Below are 22,324 nucleotides of genomic sequence, written 5' to 3' on the forward strand. Positions count from 1 at the left end.
AATTGGACAAATGAATTTATTTCCATGGGAGGGTCTGAGCCATTAAAGCATTGGGGGCATGACAACAAAGATAAGTAAAGAAATTTCAGTGTTCCCTTCCATATCCCTACACCCCTGCAGGCACGTAAACACAACGCCAACCTGGGTGTGAAGAGGTCTGTGAGTTTGGCAAGGTAAAAAATATTCCCATTCCTACCAGGCAAATTTCTCTCCCCTAGTGATTAACAAATTTCTGCTCAAATCCTCAAGGACTAGATCAACATTTCCCAAAGCCATCCTCTGCCCTTTTTCTTCCATTATCCCCAAGCCCCAGTGTCTCCAGCCCCCTGAGTCATTATGTAAATGACTCACTGGCAAACCCTAACAGCCATTCACTAGGAATACTCCGCCTGCAAAGTCTCTAGTTAACTGGATTTCTGTTTAACCAAAGGTTAAATAAAACCTGCCTTTTTGTAACTGGATATTGAAAATCTTTCCAAACTGTGTTAGTTCACTCACCTTTCTAAGTTTCTAGAGCAGAATGAAAATAATTACATTTTTGCTTGGTGATCGGGCATCCTGCAGTGCCATGGGGCATTATTCTGCCTATCAGTTAGGATTAAAATTTAACTCCAGTTGTAGACTTTGGTGAGAAGTTGGGCTGTAACCATTCTGAGTTGAAGAGGAAATTTGTCTAATTTTGTTGAGAGAAAACCAGCCCTTTGCCTTCCTAGTGCTTGGCAGAGAGTCGGGAGCTCCTTCTTGAAAACATTGATGGAATTGATGAATGACTAATAAGTTTTTTTTTTTGAGACAGAGTCTCACTCTGTTGCCCAGGCTGGAATGCAGTGGCACGATCTTGGCTCACTGCAACCTCTGCCCCCCGGGTTCAAGCGATTCTCCTGCCTCAGCCTCCTGAGTAGCTGGGATTGCAGGTGTGTGCCACCACGCCTGGCTAATTCTTGTATTTTTTTTTTTTTTTTGAGACAGAGTCTCGCTCTGTCGCCCAGGCTGGAGTGCAGTGGCCAGATCTCAGCTCACTGCAAGCTCCACCTCCCGGGTTCACGCCATTCTCCTGCCTCAGCCTCCCAAGTAGCTGGGACTACAGGTGCCTGCCACCTCGCCCAGCTAGTTTTTTGTGTTTTTTAGTAGAGATGGGGTTTCACCATGTTAGCCAGGATGGTCTCGAACTCCTGACCTCATGATCTGCCTGCCTCGGCCTCCCAAAGTGCTGGGATTACAGGCTTGAGCCACTACGCTCGGCCACTAATTTTTGTATTTTTAGTAGAGACAGGGTTTCACTGGTTTCACCATGTTGCCCAGGCTGGTCTTGAACTCCTGACCTAAGGTGATCCACCCACTTTGGCCTCCCAAAGTGCTGGAATTACAGGCATGAGCCACCACTCCTGACCTGAATTTCTTTATTGCCGTGTTTTTTCCTCATGATAATTGTGTCTGCCCTTTATTGACAGCTAGTGCTTGTTTCGGGTGTTGTGCTAAGTGCTTTGCAGGCGTAAGTCATTTCACTTGAGTTGCCACACAGTGAGTGGCACGGGGTCGGTGGGCTTTACCTTTATTCTGCAGAGGAGGAAATGGAACTTGCAACAGGTTGAGTGACTTGGCCAAGAGGTTCTGAAGCTAGAAAGTAACAAATCAAAATTCACATAGCTTGAGGGGTTTGGGGAATGGCAGTCTTCATCCGAAGGGGCTGGATGCACAGGGGCAGTGCTAAAATCATGAGGAAATGGAACCTATAGGAAATGGGAATTGAGCAGGACACACACATGCATACGTGTGTGTGCATCTTGATGGCCCTAGACGTCCCATCCGTTAGGGAGCCAGTATGGTGTAGTGGTTTTGGAGAAGTGATTTCCACATTATCTGTGGGAAAGAGTAAGGGCTGTTCATTTTATTTGTTTGATTTATTAATAGTGTCCAATAGTTTGTAAACTGTTATCTTTGTAAAATACCATAGATAAAAATTACTAAAGGAATGAAGTAAAAAATGATAATAAAATGACATTCATGCATGCTTGCTATGAGCTGACTGTGTTGCACCAAAATTTGTATGTTGAAACCTGATCTCCAATGTGACAGTGTTAGGAAGCGGGGCCTGGGGTGGGTAGGGTAGTCAGATCATGAGAGTGGAGTCTTTATGAGGAGGATTAGTGCCCTTACAAAAGAGGCTTCAGCAAGATTGCTCCCTTGCACCATCCACCATATAAAGACAAGGTGAGAGGCCACCATCTATGAATCAGGAAGTGGGTCCTCACCAGACAGTGAATCTGCCGACATCTTGATCTTGGACTTCCCAGCCTCTAGAACTATAAGAAATAAATTTCTGTTTTTTAATTTTTTTGAGAGGAAGTCTTGTACCCAGGCTGCAGTGCAGTGGTGAGATTTCAGCGCACTGCAACCTTGGCCCTCCCAGGTTCAAGAGATTCTCATGCCTCCGTGTCCCAAGTAGCTGGGATTACAGGTATGTGCCACCACGCCTGGCTAATTTTTGTATTTTTGTTGTTGTTGTTGAGATGGAGTCTCGCCTGTGACCCAGGCTGGAGTGCAGTGGCACAATCTTGGTTCACTGCAAGCTCCGCCTCCCGGGTTCACGCCATTCTCCTGCCTCAGGCTCCCGAGTAGCTGGGACTACAGGTACCTGCCACCACGCCCGGCTAATTTTTTTTTGTATTTTTAGTAAAGATGGGGTTTCACTGTGTTAGCCAGGATGGTCCCCATCTCCCAACCTCGTGATCCACCCACCTCAACCTCCCAAAGTGCTGGGATTACAGGCGTGAGTCACCGCACCTGGCCTAATTTTTGTATTTTTAGTAGAGATGAGGTTTCACTATGCTGGCCAGGCTGATCTCGAACTCTTGACCTCAAGTATCTGCCTGCCTCAGCCTCCCAAAGTGCTGGGATTACAAGCATGAGCCAACAAATTTCTGTTTTTTATGAGCCACCCAGTTTATGTTTTGTTAGAGCAAGTGGAATGGACTAAGAGAAAGCCTCAGTTGTTTATTGTTACTATTTTCTAGATTTAACAGGCACAAAATAATTGCCAAATTGTTACAAGATTTCTAGAGGCTTATTCCCAATTTCTTTTCTTCTTTCAATGTAGACAGGTAACAAACAGTTGGTGGATTGATAGAGGTGCTCCTATTCCATTTTCTTTTTTCTTTTTCTTTTTCTTTTTTTTTTTTTTGTGTGAGATGGAGTCTTGCTTTGATGCCCAGGCTGTAGTTCAATGGTGTGATCTCAGCTCATCTCAACCTCCGCCTCCCAGGTTCAAGCAATTCTCCTGCCTCAGCCTCCCGTGTAGCTGGGACTCCAGGCACCTGCCACCATGCCTGGCTAATTTTTTGTATTTTTAGTAGAGATGGGGTTTCACCATGTTGCCCAGGCTGGTCTTGAACTTCTGACCTCAGTTGATTCACCCACCTTGGCCTCCCAAAGTGCTGGGATTACAGGCGTGAGCTGCTGTGCCCGGCCTCCTATTCCATTTTCTAGCACTGAATCGGACTGGGTGTTGCTTCTCCAAGTGTGGCCCTCTAATTGGCAGCATGAGCCTCACCTGGAAGCATGTAGAAAATGCAGGATATCAGGCCCTACCAACAACTCATGAAAAACCGAATCTGCATTTTAAGAAGGCCTCCAGGTGATTTTTGTTGTGTGTGTCAATGCTTAAGAAGCCCTAATTTAGAGCATCGACTCTGAGGTTGAACAACCTGTTTTAATCTTGATCTTTCTCTTATTTGTGCGTGACCTCAGGCAATATCACTTGACCTCTCTGTGCTTCAGTCTCTAGTTTATTTATGTATGTATTTATTTATGTTTTGACATAGTTTCTCTCTGTCGCCCAGGCTGGAATGCAGTGGCACAATCTTGGCTCACTGCAACCTCTACCTCCCAGGTTCAAACGATTCTCCTGCCTCAGCCTCCCAAGTAGATGGGATTACAGACACACACCATCACGCCTGGCTAATTTTTGTATTTTTAATAGAGTGGGGGGGTTTTCACCATTTGGCCAGGCTGGTCTTGAACTCCTGACCTCAAGTGATCCGCCTGCCTCAGCTTCCCAAAGTGTTGGAAATACAGGTATGAGCCATCACGCCTGACCTAGTCCCTAGTTTTATCAGCACTCACCTCTCTGGGCTATTATGAGCTTTTCAGGTAATGGACCTGGAGGGTTGAAGCCAGTTGAGACTGCTCTTATGGGCCCGGCACATAGTAATGGCTCAATCACTATTGTTGTTGTTAATGATTTTTTTTTTTTTTAAAGTACTATCCTTAAGCCACCCTTGTTGTCTTTGAGACCTAGGCCTCCAGGCCAATGATGTTTACTTTGGTGGTTAAATTATCTGTTAGTTTTCTGGAAGGTTTCCCTTTTCCCTGCCTAAACCCCATCATTTAGCACTGGGGCTACTGATGCCCTTTAAAACTCGGGCAGGTTTCTTACCCCACTTGGGATCATCTATTTGTGCTAACCATCCTGAATGGGGTGAGTCTAGGCCCTGAAAGGTGATACATTCTGGTTTTGCAGGCTGTCCAGGGCAGAGGTTCCCTGGCTCATTGGACCATTTTGGCAGATGGAACCATTGCAGGTCAGCTGGGAGAGAGACACATACCTGGGTGGTGGGGTTTCTGTGGCTGCAGTGATTCTGGCTGCTCTCTACTTTCTTCCACCATCTCCACAGACGAAAACCAGTGTGTCCTCTAGTGAGACGGACAATTCTGTGAGCCCAGAGCCAGGAAAAGGCAGCAAACAAAAGTGAACAGTCACCCAAGTAGAGTTTGCTGGAGATTTACACAGAAATCTACCCACAGACACAGAGCTGCTGGATTTTAACAAGGGCTGGATAATTTGTTCTTGTGTGCTAAGATGAGGGTAAACAAATTTCATGCTGGCATGTAAGCCCCTAACTGCAGAAGTCAGGAAAGATTCCCTGCCCTGTTGCTGAATTGCTGGCTTGGCAAATTATCCTCAGCAGTGTATTTCTTGGAGACTTCATCTAGAGGTCATGCGAGGGCCCAAGAGTGAAAGGTGGAGGGAAGTGCCTGCGTGCAGAGGAGGGGAGCTCTTGCGTTCCTGTGCACATGGAAGCTCAGAAATGGAAGTGGTCATGGCCCTGGCTATGGTATTTGGAGAATCCCAGAGAAAAGCTGGGTCACTTCTGAGAGAAGCTAGGCAGCAAGTAACTGTGTGATGCCTGGGCATCATTGAGAAAATATGCCGGGAAATGGAGGTTCCCATTTCAGCCCACACTTGACCTTCGTCCCACAGTCACACCCATTCTGGACCTGGCTCTGCTGCATATATTGTTAATAGCAGATGGTTAAGCGCTCTATGTTTCCATAGTTTCTCCTCACACCTGCACAGAAGAAGTACTTACTGTGCCACTGGAACTGGCTTGTTCTGTCTCCTCTGTCACAACTTCTACCTCCAGGGGACAAAGGCAATAATATCTTGATAATCTTTGTATCACCTATGTCTAAGCATACTCTGTAGGTGCTAATAATGTTTACAGAAATAAAGAAGAGGCCAGAACCTGAGGGTGAGCCTATTTTAGAAATAAAAAATGTAGTGTAAATTTTGGAAAATTATTATTATCCAATAAAATATCCTATGTGGTGTTTTGCATATATTTTCTATAATCCTAATTGTTCTATAATGTATTGTTATCCATACTTTACAGATATTGAGAACTGAGGCTGCAGAAATAAGAAACCCAACCAAGAAAACACATCTTCTATGTAGAGGAACCAGGATACAATCTTGTGACCGTTAGTCACCCAATCCCAGGTCACCCAAGCTGAAGCAAGAGTCCTCATTCCGGCATATATTGCCATCCATATTCTTTTTGGTTCTCTGCCAAGTCCATGCCTAGGTACCATTTCACCCATTTGTAAAATATGGGGGGATTTAGTGTATGGTCCCATCGGCTGCTTGATAATGGGTGTCAGAAGTGCAGGAGGAGGAAGTATGCAGCCAGGGAGACTGTGCTTCAAGGCTTGAGCCATGGCCAGTGTGAGTCCCCCATAAATTAAATGTTGCTGCATAGACTTGGGCAGAAGGAAAGCAAATGGGGAGCCAGTCACCAATGCAAGGGACTTCCAGAGGCCTAGGGACTAGAAGCCCCATCTGGGAATTTTTTTTTTTTTCTTTTTTGAAGATGGAGTTTCACTCTTGTTGCCCAGGCTTGAGTGCAATGATGCAATCTTGGCTCCACCTCCCAGGTTCTAGCAATTCTCCTGCCTCAGCCTCCCCAGTAGCTGTGAATACGGGCATGTGCCACCATACCCAGCTAATTTTGTATTTTGGGTGGAGATGGGGTTTCCCCATGTTGGTCAGTCTGGTCTCAAACTCCTGACCTCAGGTGATCTGCCCGCCTCGGCCTTCCAAAGTGCTGAGATTACAGGTGTGAACCACTGCGCCCGACCCCATCTAGGATTCTTGAATGACCAGGCCAGTGGGATGGAGAATACATTGATCCTCAAAGATGGGTGTGGTCAATTTGTGTTCGCAGTAAGGCAAACATGTGCGTGTGTGACTTGCATGCACGCACAGAGACACAGAAACCATGATCAAGGGAGCATTTGTGTGTAGCCAGAGGCACAGGACAAGATCCTTTTATTTTGCAGATAATGTCATTAGAACACTCAGGCTTCCTCAGTGTAGGACTTTTCAGGTTATTAAGGTCTCTGATTAATCAGCCTCCCTCTGTCCCATTGCTTTCCATATTCTTGGTGCAGATAGCGTAGATAACAATATATTAATTACATTTTGTGGAAAACAGTGAGAGAAATATATCCTATATACTATATATGTTTGTATATATATTCATGCTTTTTTCCTCTTGATTCTTCTATATACTCTATAGTCTATTTCTAGAAGTTTATCCAAAAAGCTGATAAGCGTGGTTGCCTCTGGGTAGGGATTTAAGTTTCAGAGATAGGAAAGAGAATAACTTTGCATAACATCCTCTTGTATCGTATTTGAATCTTTTAATCATGGGTATGGATTCCTTATTCAAAATGATAAACTAAAAAAATAGCAAACCATGTCAAGTATCCATCTTATAGTTGGATGTTTCTGAATTGCGTCCTCTCCACGAATAATTGTTTCAGAATGTGATTAACTCTGAGTGTGTGTATGATATGGTTAAAGGCTGTTTTCTCACTTAATGCAAAGAAGTGGACTGACAGAAGACCTCTGGAGGTAAAGAGGATAGAGGTGCTCAAGAGGTAGGCAGTTCCTCCAATCCAAACCAAAAAGGGCCATACCAGCTACTGGGGAGTGACGCCTGCCAATAATTTCAGCAAATCAGCTACTAAGCTATGAAGAGCTGTGCTCTTCATGTTGACACTTGGCTGAAGTTGCAGTATCTAAGAGTATTGAGAGATTTGAACCGGACTCAGGAAACCAATTTTTTATTTATTATTATTATTTATTTATTTTTGAGACAGAGTTTCGCCCTTGTCACCCAGGCTGGAGTGCAATGGCACGATCTTGACTCACTGCAACCTCTGCCTCCCGGGTTCAAACCATTCTTCTGCCTCAGCCTCCCAAGTAGCTGGGTTTACAGGCGCACACCACCACGCCTGGCTAATTTTTTGTATTTTTAGTAGAGATGCGGTTTCACCATGTTGGCCAGGCTGGTCTCGAACTCCTGACCTTATGACTGCCCGCTTCAGCCTCCCAAAGTGCTGGGTATTACAGGTATGAGCCACCATGCCTGGCCTTGCTTGAGTTTTAGTAAAATACTTTAAAAAAGTATCCATGTATCTCACTTATTTTATTTTATTTTATTTTATTTTTTTGAGATGGAGTCTCGCTCTGTCGCCCGGGCTGGAGTGCAGTGGCCGGATCTCAGCTCACTGCAAGCTCCGCCTCCCGGGTTTACACCATTCTCCTGCCTCAGCCTCCCGAGTAGCTGGGACTACAGGCGCCCGCCACCTCGCCCTGCTAGTGTTTTTTTTTTTGTATTTTTTGGTAGAGACGGGGTTTCACCGTGTTAGCTGGAATGGTCTCGATCTCCTGACCTCGTGATCCGCCCATCTTGGCCTCCCAAAGTGCTGGGATTACAGGCTTGAGCCACCACGCCCGGCCTCTCACTTATTTTAAAGAGAAAGAGGGTAATAACTTTGTGTCTGTGCATGAGCTGGAAAGAATGGGGGATTTGGTGTACTTTACAGTATGGCATGCAGGGGTGATCACAGAATTCGCCAATGGAAAGACCAAATCATTAGTCACAAGTCTTCTAGTCCAGGGACAGAAATCTATCTCAAGTCATTTCTTTTCAGATTGTATTTGGCTGTGTGCAAGACTCCCCCCGCACTCCCCAAACACACACACTTTCTTTATGAGACAGGGTCTGGAGTGCAGTGGTGTGATCTCAGCTCACTGTAGCCTCCGCTTCATGGACTCAAGCGATCCTCCCCTCAGCTTCCAGAGTGGCTGGGACTACAGGCATGTGCCACCAAGCCCAGCTAACTTTTTGTATTTTTTTGGAGAGACAGGGTTTCACCATGTTGTCCAGGCTGGTCTCGAACTCCTGGGCTCAAGCAATCCTCTGGCCTTGGTCTCCCAAAGTGCTGGTATTACAGGCATAAGCCAATGTGCCCAGCCAGAAACCCACATTAAAGAGGTGTCTTGTAACCAAGTTTCTGTAGTTCTTATACATTTCTGGAGTAAGATGGTCACTGCATTGTTTTGTTGAGGGGCATTGCTTTAGCAGCTCAATATCAGATCTGGCATCTCTGTAATTTTTTAAAAATTTTCTTTTTTGGGCCGGGTACGGTGGCTCAAGCCTGTAATCCCAGCACTTGGGGAGGCTGAGGCGTGTGGATCACGAGGTCAGGAGTTCGAGACCAGGCTGACCAACATGGTGAAACCCTGTCTCTACTAAAAATACAAAAATTAGCCAGGTGTGGTGGTGCGCACCTGTAATCCCAGCTACTCAAGTGGCTGAAGCAGGAGAATCGCCTGAACCTGGAAGGTGGAGGTTGCAGCGAGCCGAGATCGCGCCACTGCACTCCCAGCCTAGGTGGCAGAGAGAGACTTCATCTCAAAAAAAAAAAAAAAAAAAAAAATTCTTTTATACTCCCATTCTGAAAATAGCTGCTGTGGTTCCAGGCATCACCTCTGTGTTCTAGTAAAGAAGGTAGAAAGTGAAAAGAGTGTGTTCCATTTTATCAATTGTTTATAACCTCTTTGTAGCTTCAACTGTGTCATATAAACATATCCAGCAGCAAGGAAAATGTCCATTTTCCTTGTACTCCAAACTCCAAAGAAATACAAGGAGTATTTACTTCTGTAAATTGCCTCCCTACACAGAATTGGGATTTTGTTGTCAAGGGAGAAATGACTGGATATGAGGAATGCCCTTAATGATCTTGCTTCATTCAGCATCATGGGCAAATAAATGCCTTCACGAAAAAGATAAGAATGAATGGCTTTAAGGAAGTTATTTGAGTTAGCGTTTCCTGCATAACAAGCCATTCCAAATGTGGTGACTTTTTACATTTAAAGTTTAAACAAACATCAATTTGTTTATGAAAGTGTGGATTGGCAGCTTGGACTGGACTCCTCTGGGAGACTTATCTCTGCTCCCTTCAGTGTCAACTGGGCTTTGTGTTATATCTGTGACTTCAGCCAGATGGTGGGGATAGTTGGAGTGGTTAGGATATCTGGGCCTTCTTTCTATATGGTTTCTTCTCCTGTAGTCACCTTCTTCACATGATGGCAGAAAGGTCTCCTATTGTTGAGTAACAAATGACTCCAAAACTTGATGAATAAGCTGCCACCATTTTATTTGCTCATAACTCTGTGGGTCATCATTTCGGGTGAAGCTCAGTTTGATGGTTTTTCTTCTGGGCTCTCCTGGTGTCTTCCATGTGGTTTAACTGAGGCTGAATGGTCTATGATGCTCTTGCTGGCCGTGGTCCACTGATGTCTGGCAGTTGGTGCTGGGTATTGGCTGGGCCACCTGATGCCAGCAGGCTGGCCCGGGCTTCTTCACGTGGTGAAGAGGTTTGAACAGCAGCAAGAGAAAAGGTAAGTTTCAATGTCTAAGTGCTTTTCCAGCCTCTACTTGCATCCTATTTGCTGATGTCCCACTGGCCCAAGCAAGCCACATGGTCAAGCCCAGAATCAATGTGGGAGGGGACTATGCAAGGTGGCATCTACAAGGAGACCTACTTTCTTGGGGACCATTATTCTACCAATCCACCACATAAGCCTCAAATCAATGACTTGAATGTCTACAGGGATCTCCTTATCTTGTCATTGCTTTTCTCTGCGAGTCCTCTTCATTCCTTTAGATATACCCCTCTCCCCAGGGTAGTAACCACAGCTGCCCTTAGCTCTAGAAATCCCTTTCTCAGCTTCCCACTCGGGTGCTGGGAAGCACACTGACTAGCCTGACGTGGTCTGACGCCTGTCCTGAGGCTAAGTAATCGGGATACTATTATCGCCAATTTCCACTGTAACTACATGTTTGGATGGGGTTGTAGAAGGAACAGTGTTGGAGCCACCATCCTAAAAATGAGGTGATGCCCCTGGAATAACAAAGACATACTGGCCAGACAAGACCAACAGATGGAGTTAGGGACTATTTGAACAGGAAACTTCACAGACTGTATTTCTGGAGGTTTTTGTTTTGTTAGTTGGTTGAAAGAATCTGGTTTTAATAAGAATTTAAGCAGTTTAAATTCAATTTCTATCATTTTCCAAAACATTACCTTATTAAACAAAGCTATACATTTTATTTATTTAATTATTTTGGAAAAATAATTAAATCAGACTAGCATCTGAAGCTGACCCAATAGGAAACCGAGCTGGGTGTTCTTTGCGGCAAATACACAATACTGATTGCATTACTGTCTCATTCTCCCTTTCCTGAAACTGTGCTGGGAAGACAGAATGGAAAAAGGCATTAATTGGCATTAATTGGCACATCAGTCAAGGCCTGAACTGGCACATCAGTCACATCAGGGAGGGTCTGTTTCTTCCTCCAATCCTGTTAGAAGTTTAAGAGCATGCGAAGGATGTTCCACCTTGTACTCTGTGGATATGTGGGATTTGTGGCAAGCAGAAATGTCTGGGATGGCCTCGGCCACAGGGCCTCTGCTGCATCTCACTGAGGTTCCCCAGCACGGACAGTGTCAGGGCCCACTTTTGCCTTAATTTAACTGGGGCGAAGGAAAGTAAAGAGAGAATGCCTGAGAGTGAAGGAATGCTGGCCTTGGGGAACGTGATCCAATTCCATAAATAGCAGAGATTCCTGAAAGGCTTTGAGGCAGGCTCTGAGAGGTAGCCATGGCGATGCTGTGCCTCTTGGCTCCCTGCTGCCAGAGAGAGGCTGCTTGCTGTCTCTTCCCAGGGGCCTGTGCTGGCGTGCCTGGGCTTATTTCAGAAACTCTCCTATACACAGCGACTGCTCAGAAGCACACCCTTAATTGGTGGAGCCAGCTCTTTGCCTTGGTGCCCTGCAGCATTTCACTGGCACTTTTCTGTCCAGCAAACACTTGCCAGTAACTGTGGGGCCACCACTGTTAGTTAACAGTCTGTGGTTTGCCTTCAAGGGGTTAGTGAGTTGTTCTTGGGTTCTTTGATGACAATTAGGGTGTATTTATCAGCAGGATGGCTGAGGGGTCTTGTCTGTGACTTTGGAAGATTAAGGCAATCTGACTTCACCTATTCCCAATTCAGAATTCTGGCTTCCTCCTCCCTACACAACTGGGGCTTGCATCCCTACTGGTCCTCAGTGGTGTCTTGGGGACCTGGGAAGAGGAAAGTGGAATCTGAGATGTGTCTGTGGGTGCAAAAGTAAGTGGATGGATTAGGACAGCACTCCTACTTCAACTGGCATACTAGCATCCCTGGTTTTTTGGTTTTTTTTTTCGGAGATGGAGTCTTGCTCTGTCACCCAGTCTGGAGTGCAGTAGCACTGCCTCGGTTCACTGCAACCTCTGCCTCCAGGTTCAAGTGAATCTTGTGCCTCACCCTCACAAGTAGCTGGGACTACAGGCATGTGCTACCACATCCAGCTAATTTGCATTTTTAGTAAAGACGGGGTTTTTGCCATGTTGGCCTTTGCTAGTCTTGAACTTCTGGCCTCAGGTGATCTACCCACCTCGGCCTCCCAAAGTGCTGGGATTACAGGCACGAGCCACCATGCCCAGCCTGGCATGCCTCTGAGAGACAAGACTAGCTAGATTTCCTAGGCCAACTAAGAATCCCTAAGCCTAGCTGGGAAGGTGACCACATCCACCTTTAAACATGGGGCTTGCAACTTAGCTCACACCTGACCAATCAGGTAGTAAAGAGAGCTCACTAAAATGCTAATTAGGCAAAAATGGGAGGTAAACAAATAGCCAATCATCTATCGCCTGAGAGCACAGGGGGAGGGACAATGATCGGATATAAACCCAGGCATGCGAGCCAGCAGTGGCTACCCTCTTTGGGTCCCCTCCCTTTGTATGGGAGCTCTGTTTTCACTCTGTTAAATCTTGAAACTACACACTCTTCTGGTCTGTGTTTGTTACCACTCAAGCTGAGCTTTCGCTCACTGTCCACCACTGCTGTTTGCCACCATCGCAGACCCACTGCGGACTTCCACCCCTCTGGGTCCAGCAGGGTGTCTGCTGTGCTCCTGATCCAGTGAGGTGCCCACTGCTATTCCTGATCAGGCTAAAGGCTTAGTGTCTTTAGCACTAAGTGCCTTTAGCACATTGTTCCTGCACGGCTAAGTGCCCGGGTTCGTCCGGATGGAGCTGAACACTAGTCGCTGGATTCCATGGTTCTCTTTCGTGACCCATGGCTTCTAATAGAGCTATAACACTCACCACATAGCCCAGGGTTCCATTCCTTGGAATCTGTGAGGCCAAGAACCGCAGGTCAGAGAACAAGAGGCCTGCCACCATGTTGGGAGCAGCCGCCACCGTCTTGGGAGCTCTGGGAGCAAGGATGGATTCAAGTGATTCTTGTGCCTCAGCTTCCCAAGTAGCTGGGACTACAGGCATGCGCTACCACATCCAGCTAATTTTTGTATTTTTAGTAAAGACGGGGTTTTGCCATGTTGGCCTTGCTAGTCTTGAACTTCTGGCCTCAGGTGATCCACCTGCCTCGGCCTCCCAAAGTGCTGGGATTACAGACGTGAGCCACCACACCCAGCCCAGCATCCTTGAACCTGGGAGGCAGAGGTTGCAGTGAGCCGAGATTTTTGGTCACTACCCTCCAGTCTGGGTGAGACTCCATCTTAAAAACAAAACAAAACAAACAAACAAAAAACAAAAAAAAACTCAAGGGTTTATAGTTTACATTAGTATTCACTCTTGATGTACATTCTCTGAGTTTTGACAAACACATAAAGCTATGTATCCATCATCATAGTATCGTACAGAATAGTTTTACTGCCCTAAAAATGTCGTGTGCTTGGGCTATTCACCCCTTGCTCCTTCTCTATCAGCTCCTGGCAACCACTGATTTCTTTCTGTCTCCATAGTTTTGCTTTTTATTTATTTATTTTTTAACTTTATGTTTTCAAACTGTATTTAAAGACTATAGTAATGCAAATAGGATGGAATGTGCAAAAAATATACAAAAATAAAAACAATGGAACAGAAATCACTACTCACATATTTCAGACATGATGCAAAAAGAGAATGTAAAAAATAGTTCAACTTAGAGTTTCTCAAAAGTATGCAGATATTTGTGTGTTCCCCAAAACAACGGAAAAGCAGTCAGATTGTGCAGTCTCTTACATGCCATGGAGAAGACTTTTTTTTTTGAGACAGAGTCTCGCTCTGTCGCCCAGGCTGGAGTGCAGTGGCCGGATCTCAGCTCACTGCAAGCTCCGCCTCCCGGGTTTATGCCATTCTCCTGCCTCAGCCTCCCAAGTAGCTGGGACTACAGGGGCCCGCCAACTCGCCCAGCTAGTTTTTTGTATTTTTTAGTAGAGATGGGGTTTCGCCGTGTTAGCTAGGTTGGTCTCGATCTCCTGACCTCGCGATCCACCCATCTCGGCCTCCCAAAGTGCTGGGATTACAGGCTTGAGCCACCGCGCCCGGCCGCCATGGAGAAGACTTTTGGCTCTCACTGTAAACTTGAAAGAAGATCACCAAAGGGAAAGTAGAATCCTTAGAGAATTTAAAAGCATAAGACAGAAGATGCCCTATGAGAAAGCAGTATAAAAAAGCTCAGGCTTCCCAGACATTATTTTCTTTGGAACACAGCTTCCCAAATCACATTTTAAGGACTGGCTTTCTCCTTGACCTTTGGACTTCTCATCTGTGTCGTCTGTTGTATTCACTTTTGCTCCCATCCAGTGGGGCTTTGGCTACCATCTCATGCCCCTTCATATTCCAAGGCTCTTTTTTTTTTGGCTCCAGACAGGTAATCAGGTATGGGTTAGAGACAGCAATACACAGGAAGATTGGGTTTCTGTGGTCCACTGACATCACATTTCCATATAAATTCCGCTGTGCAGTGTCCAGGCATTGCCACTCCTCCAGAGACAATTCTATGTCCATAAATGTCAATGGTTCCATTTCTAGGCTTCCAGGGGGTCCAGGCATCTTAGCTGTGGATCTCCCAGTACCTGCAGGTAGCAGAGCCACAATGGAGCCACAGAGGCTGGGCCTCTAGGAGCAGTCAGTTTTGCCTTTTCTAGAGTATTATATAATTGCAATTACTTAGCATGTAGGCTTTTCACACTGGCTTCTTTCACTTAACAATATGCATTTAAGGCTCCTTCATGTCTTCCTGGCTTGCTAGCTCATTTAAAAAAAATCATTAATATCCCAGTGTATGGATATACCATCATTTTTTGGATGTAGATTATTAAAAGAGGTTTTCTACAAAAAGTACATTTAAAAATTGTCAGTTTAGTGTTTATGGTTTTCTTTTATGAGGTGGCCAGGGTGTGGGATAGGTCAACCTGTAGGTATAGTGCCCATGGAAACAGATGTGGGGGTGGAATGAGAATGATTGCTTCATGGGAAAAAAACCACAACAATACACACACACACACACACACACACACACCATCCATTTAAAATGGCTGGTATTAGGGGAAGAATAGTGGACCAAGAACAAGGGTGTGACTTAGTATGATTTAGCAGAGACTGAAAATTTATTCATTCGTTCAACACTGATTTATTCATTCAACACTGATTTACAGAACACCTGACTCTATGATGTCATACTTGGTCCTAGGAATGGAATAATGAACACAGCAGATAAATGGAACTGATAAATGGAATTTTCAGGAGAGTCAGGCATTCGCCAAAGAGTCACACTAATGAATATGTAATCACAATTGGAGTAAAGTGCTGGGAAGGAAGGAAAACTTGGCTTCTCTTGGAGGGTCAAAGAAAGTTCCTAGAGGAAAGGACCCTTGAGCCGCAATCTTAAAGTTAACCAAAAGTTGACTTCGGAGATGGAAGAAGTTGCTGGGCCTGTGATCCGTTCAGCCAGCATCTTGCTTAACAGCCCCTTCTCCATTGTCTTCTCCATGGGGCAACTCCCTTGTGGAATGCAGCTCTTGTTGGAATAACTGAAGCATACGGTGGGTATTATCCTGTAATACCAACCCAAATTGCTGCCAAAGTATCTCCAAGCAATACAGGAAGACAGGAGGGCAATAGTTAATGAAGCTTTATTTATTAATTTATTATTATTATTATTATTATTTTTTGTTACATCCTCTGTTTCCAATTTCCTTCAACACATATTTTGAGCAGTCATGATGTTTCAAATATGGGGTTTTTAAGATTAAATGAAATATGGAGTCTGTCTTTGAGTCAACATATAATTGCATAATGCACTCTCTGACGGCAGCTCGCCCAGGGTCCTCTGGGGACATTCCTGTGTCTGTTCATCCTGCAATATACATTGAGTGCTGTGTGCTGGGCCAGGGATGTGGAGATGAAAGAGACAGATGATCCACCTACAAGGACCTTACTTTCTAGTGCAGGGGACAACCTTTAAACGTAATTCAGTGCAGTGAACTCTAAGAAAGAGACAAGAGATGGCCGGGTGTGGTGGCTCAAGCCTGTAATCCCAGCACTTTGGGAGGCCGAGACAGGCGGATCACGAGGTCAGGAGATCGAGACCATCCTGGCTAACACAGTGAAACCCCGTCTCTACTAAAAAAAATACAAAAAACTAGCCGGGCGAGGTGGCGGGCGCCTGTAGTCCCAGCTACTCGGGAGGCTGAGGCAGGAGAATGGCGTCAACCCGGGAGGCGGAGCTTGCAGTGAGCTGAGCTGAGATCCGGCCACTGCACTCCAGCCTGGGCGACAGAGCAGGACTCCGTCTCAAAAAAAAAAAAAAAGAGAGCGACAAGAGGTAACAGAACTGTTTGGAAGAAGGCACTGTTGAAAGGCCTTGCCTAAAATCTGTTTTGCTTTAAGCAGAAGAAGTAGACCTCTTCCTATTTTACAGGAAAATCATTTATGGAAATGTATGTAACTATTTTAGCTAAAAAATTCTCTTTCACTTAATCTAAGGCCTGAGATGATAAATTTCTCACTGTGAAAGAAGCCTCAGTGTCCCAGCATTAAATAAAGATCATTCAGCTTCCCAAAGTGGAAGTCAAAAACCAATATGCAGAGGTCAGTCTAGCTCAGATGCAAGCCACATTGTTACTTATTTCCTGCTGTGGATTCTCTTGGTGTCTTGTGAAAAAAGATAGATATTTGGGGAACTTAAGTATCCTGGATTTTTCTTTTGAAATAAAGTCAACCACTGTCTGCCCTTGGTATGTTTGGTTGTTTTAAGTAAGGCCATTGAGATGGCACCACCTCTAGGCTCAGCCAGGGCAATTAGAGAAAAGCCTCTGGGGCCTTGGAATGCGTTTCCAAACAGGATTTGAATGTGGGTGAGATCTGACAGCTCCTCACAGCCTCTTGGTACCAGCAGATGTTCTGTCCCAACAACATAGGCTGACTCCAGGATGAGAGGACAGCAGGCTCAGTGAAGATGTCCGTCTTTCCTCTCCTCCTTCCATCTGCCTTATCAGGAGGTTGACAGGTGGGCATTGACAGTGGCAGCAAACCACCCACACCGGTTAGTTCTGCCCACTGCACTTTTCCATGAGGAGTCCCTCAAGGATGCAGCTCCCAGGCCTCCCAGCTTGTCTGCCTTGTTCAGAACGGTTTTTTGCTGCTCAGTGAAGCAGCTAAGAACTTGAGCTCTGGATTTTGACAAATCTGGCTTTGAAATCCAGCTTTGCTGCTAACTAGCTGTGGGGCCTCACACAAGTTACTTTATTTCCCTGACTTGCCTGTAAAATGGGTATAATAATAGTACCTATATATCAGGATCCCAATAGGAAATAGTAACAAATTATAAATGTGTGGAAGGGGTTTAGAAAACCATGAAAGATAGTGAGATACCCAGGGTTAGAGCAGGAGATCTGTGACTTTCTCTAAGCCGATATCTAAGAGGGGAGATAGAAATTATAGGAACCCAGAGAAGAGAAGAGGTACTTAGAAAAGCCCTCTTTGAGAAAAGCCATGGCTTTGATCAGAAATGACCTTACAGAGAAGAAATATGACCTTATTTTACTTTCTGTCTCCAAAATCCTGCTCTCCTGAAGCTCCCTGCTGGCCAAACCCAACAAGAAGCCAGAGGGCATGGGAGCAGGTGACACAATCTGCACAGAGCAGCCTCCTAGGGTAGAGTGAGACAAATGGAAAAGGGTGGAAATGGCTGTGGAGGGCAAATGGAAGACATCCAGCACAAACCAACTCACAGCCTTGCTGAGCTGATTAAATAATGTAATGACATTAAGGGCTTAGCACATTTCCTGTCACCAAGTATTTCATGAAAGTTAGCTGTGACTATTAGCGTTGCTGTTTGTTGGATGTAAGTGAGTTGCCAATACTTTAGGGTTAAGGACATGAAGCAGGACTTAAATGGAACAACAGAGGGCCACTCATGTGGCCCCCACACAAGCCCAGGTAATGAAAAGTTTGTGCTTCTTTTGGTATCAAAATAAAATTACGTTTGTGGCTGGGTGTGGTGGCTCATGCCTGTAATCCCAGGCACTTTGGGAGGCTAAGGTGGGTGGATTGTTTGAGCTAAGATGAAACCCTGTCTATAAAAAAAACCCCACAAAAATTAGAAAAATTAGCTGGGTGTGGTGGCGTGCACGTGAAGTCCCAGCTACTCAGGGGCTGAGGCGGGAGGAACACCTGAGCCTTGGGAGACCAAGGCTATAGTGAGTTGTCATTGGGCCATGGCACTCTAGCCTGGGCAACAGAGTGAGACCCTGTCTCAAAACACAAAGAAAGAAAGAAAATGAAATTTGTTTCTCCTCTCCTGAGAAAGGCTCAAATATTTCTTCCACTCTTTTCCACGTCTTTCACCTGTACCATCTTTTCTTGTCTTTCCTGTTAGCATGTGAACATGCTGTTATGAAGAAAATGCCTTTTAAGCTACTATTCACCAATGTAAGTGTTCTCAAAAGAGTAAGGGTTCTTTGGGTTATTGGAGGGACAGGAAATGGGGCCTCAAAGTGCCAAGATGCAGTTATGTGTGGGGTGTAGACATGAGCTGTTAGCCCCATGGGGGCTGATATTTTAGAAACAGGTCCACTCCTAACCTTGGTATTAACAGACTTTCCACATGGTTATGTTTCTGCTCTTTACTTTCTGCATGACCACGAGCAAGTAATATTACCTGGATTTCTGTACATTGTCAGCCTTACTTCACAAAAATATTCTACGGATGAAAAATGACACGAAACACGTAGGTCTTTTTGCATGAAGAAGGTAGCTTGCCTTCCTACTGCCTGTATATATTTTCTGGGCTGGGAGGCTGTCTGGATTGCCATGGGGAATAAAAAGGGGGGTCAAGAGAGCAGAAAGAATGGGAGGAAGAGAGATGCTTCAGATAGATAACCCCGTGGTCCTCTAGCCAAGGGACGCAGAAGAAAATGCCTAGAGAAGACAGGACGGGGAACATATTGAGTTGAAAGGCTTCCGTGGGAGGCAGCATGGCAAAGGAGACAAGCACAGCCTTTGGTCCCATTAGTCCAGATAGGGTTGCCACCCAGTCCCACCTCTTATTAATGTGAACTTGGATGAGCTGCGTCATCTCTTTGATCTTCAGTTTCCTTGTTTGTTACGGTGAGATAAGAAAAAGAAAATTACATATGCAAAAGGCTAGCGGATGCTCAATAAATGGCTCTTCCTCTTGAAACCCCTTTTATTTTATTTTACTTTATTTTAAAAGCATCCATTAATGCACCCATCATAGGGAGCCAGGGATAGTTCACAGGATTCTCTGACTTATTAAATCAACACCAACAGAAAATAGACAGTTCCCAGTTCTTCTACACTCAAGTGCCATGGCGAAGCTCAGCTCTGAAAGTGTGCTCTAGGTTCCCCACTCCATGCACGGCTCCTGCTGATCCTTTCTCTGAAAAGCTGCCTTCCCACCTGTCTGTTGCCATCAAATCTTCCCTCTCATTTCTCCTTTGTCTGTCATTCTGTAGAGTTGTGTTCGTATCTCAATTAAAGAGCTCATCACACTGTGATGCTGGGATCTGCCCACAGGCTCCCAGTTAGGCTGAGCCCTCTCTGCAGGCAGCATCTGAGCAGACACATGTATAGAGCTTCCCAGTGCCAGTCACTCTGTCACTCTGCTTTCTATACATGCCATCTCATTGAATCCTCACATCTGTACTGTTACCTCCACTTTAAGGATACAGAAACTGAGGCATCCAAAGTTTTATGGGCAACATGGTGAAACCCCATCTTTACAAAAATAGAAAAATTAGCTGGGCATGGTGGTGCATGCCTGTAGTCCCAGCTACTTGTGAGGCTGAGGTTGGAGAATCATTGAGCCTGGGAGGCGGAGATTGCAATGAGCTGAGATTGCGCCACTGTACTCCAGGCTGAGCGACAGAGCGAGACCTTGTCTCAAAAAGAAGAAAAAAATTTTAGCTTTTTACCTAAGGTCTCAAAGGTGCAGGTAGCATAGCCAGGATTCGAACCTGGTCTGCCTGAAGAGTCTGTGTTTTTCTTCCCTCCACACTAGTCATGTTGGTATTAGCTCCAGGTGCAATACCTGCCTCATAGTATGTCTTTAAGAAATGCTTATTGGATTAGCTGAAACAAACACCCAAAGCTATACTCGGAAACTTTTAGCTTTATGAACTATATATTCTTATTTGAAGAAAATGGCATTTTAACAAATTTGAAGAGGTATAAGAGAAAGCCAGGCTTAACACTTAGTCATCTTGCTGTTATATATAAGACAATTTATATAGGATCATTGTTACATGCAGAAAATTGCTTCACCACAGATAGAACATACAATCACATGCACACCACACCACGCACATGCTGATGTTCCTTTTCCTAGGTAGAGATAAACTGGGATCGCTTGGGGAGTAAGACACCAGCATATCTCTCTGTGCTGATGTAAGGAAATTCCAATAACTCACATTTAGAATGTTGCCTTGGGTGGGAAGTGGCTGAGGGCTGCACAGAGGGGTGATAAATGTTGCCAGCAATGGACTTGACTGCAGTTTAACCCAAGGTCACTGGGAGGCCAGAGCAGAATCAGGGAAGGAATGTTGGCCCCTGGGGCCAGCTGAGCCTCGGGCAGGCTCCTGTCTCTGGGCCTTCCCATGCAGTCGAGCTGTGAGCTGTGACGGTCCTTAGCAACCCTGCCCTGTTCCTCCTCAACAGGAAGGGAACGATGTTGCTGCCAGGCAGGCAAGCAACCCCAGCGTGACCCTCGTTCCTCTTTGCTCACACAACCCACCTCTCTACTCATACAAAAGAGGCTTTCAGAACCTGGTTACCTAGAGTTGAGCTTTTCAATGAGGCTTTTTGTTTTTTTTTTGTTTTTGTTTTTCCCTTTAAGCTCCACAGCTAAAATACCAGATCTCGCTGTTGCTAAGATTAAGGATTTTCCCCTCTCTTTTCTCCCTCAGCTCAGTTTCCGTTGACTAGGAAAGACCAAGAGATGGATTACTGTTCCCTTGCCAAATGGAGAGGGGTGTTTGAGCATCCAGGGCTTTCAGTGGGATTAGACATTATTCAGGCTTGTGCTAATAGTCGTTATTTACTCCTCAGGCTCTCACGAAAGTCACCACGTTTGTGTAGGTAACTAAGGCCTACCGAAACCACTCAGCCCTAAGTGCCCACAGGAGAACCATGGAGTTGGAGGAAAAGGTAATTTAACATGAATATTTATATACTGTACAAACCACGTGCCATGAGTCACTCAGCTTATTTTCATTTTATGCATTTTCTTCCCATTTGCAGTCTTTATTTATTGCAAAGTTAAGACTGTTAGCAAAATAACACATTGGGGTAGGCTTTCTTCTTTCTTTTCCCTTCCTTCCTTCCTTCCTTCCTTCCTTCCTTCCTTCCTTCCTTCCTTCCTTTCTTTCTTTCCCTGCTTTCTAATGTATCTCTGGGAAAGTGAGCTAATATGGCAGCAAATTTGGGCACCACTGCTAATCCCCAAGAGATTGGCAGTGTTGTACTAAGCCTAGTATTCTTGCCGGGCCTTTACTGCAGATCACAGTGACCGTGTAAACCCTGAGGCCACAGAACCATGGCAGCTCACATTAGTCATCATTTAGTAACATGGGTGACTTAGGAATCACCTGTGTCTCTGCTTTTCAAGGTAGGAATGTAAATGCCAACTTTTCTAGGGGGTTCACCAGGTGCAAGAGACTTGGGTTCATGGCCCAGTGTTGCTACCTGTTAGTTCTGTGATGTTGGGCAAATAACTTCAAAATTCAGAGCCTCCATATCCTCTTATATAATATAAAATATACATATTAATGGAATTTTCTTCATAAAGGTAGGTGCATGTTAAAATGCATAGCATATGTATAAGTACTCAGCTTGACACATGACAAGCTTAAAATTTAAGTGTCAGCTCGAGTTAGACATGTGTAGTCCTAATAGTAACTCTGGAGGCTGATGAGGAACTGCCTGCCCTAAAGAGGTTAACTCCCTTCCTAACGCACATACTTAGTACATTTTGGAACTAGCTCTGCAATGCAGTTTTGGTTCATTCCAAAGTGTATGGTCCATTCATGATGAAATACACCTCAGTATCTCTTGCTGTTTTTTGCTAGAGATGTTTGAAATCTAGCAGTGTTGAGCGTTTTGGGGGCCTTGACTTGGATACAAATGATAAGAACAGGTAAAAAGACTCAGGTGGAATTTTCCTCATATCAATACCTGTGTAGAGTTTAACCTTTTTAGAAAAGTTATATTAATGGTGTGATTCGTGGCTGAGTTCCATTTCAGCGGGAGCTGCAATTCTCGGCAGTAAGCTTTGCTGGTGCCATTACAGTCTTGCCTG

At 45.1% G+C, this 22,324-nt stretch overlaps 1 pseudogene; it reads right to left on the bottom strand.

Moving 5' to 3' along the window:
• Nucleotides 1-14,326: 14,326 nt before the first annotated feature.
• Nucleotides 14,327-14,884, bottom strand: LOC117079081 (annotated as a pseudogene).
• Between the last annotated feature and the right edge of the window lie 7,440 nt (nucleotides 14,885-22,324).

Source organism: Trachypithecus francoisi, unplaced genomic scaffold (assembly GCF_009764315.1).
Source record: "Trachypithecus francoisi isolate TF-2019V2 unplaced genomic scaffold, Tfra_2.0 Lachesis_group7, whole genome shotgun sequence".
Classification (NCBI taxonomy): Eukaryota; Metazoa; Chordata; class Mammalia; order Primates; family Cercopithecidae; genus Trachypithecus; species Trachypithecus francoisi.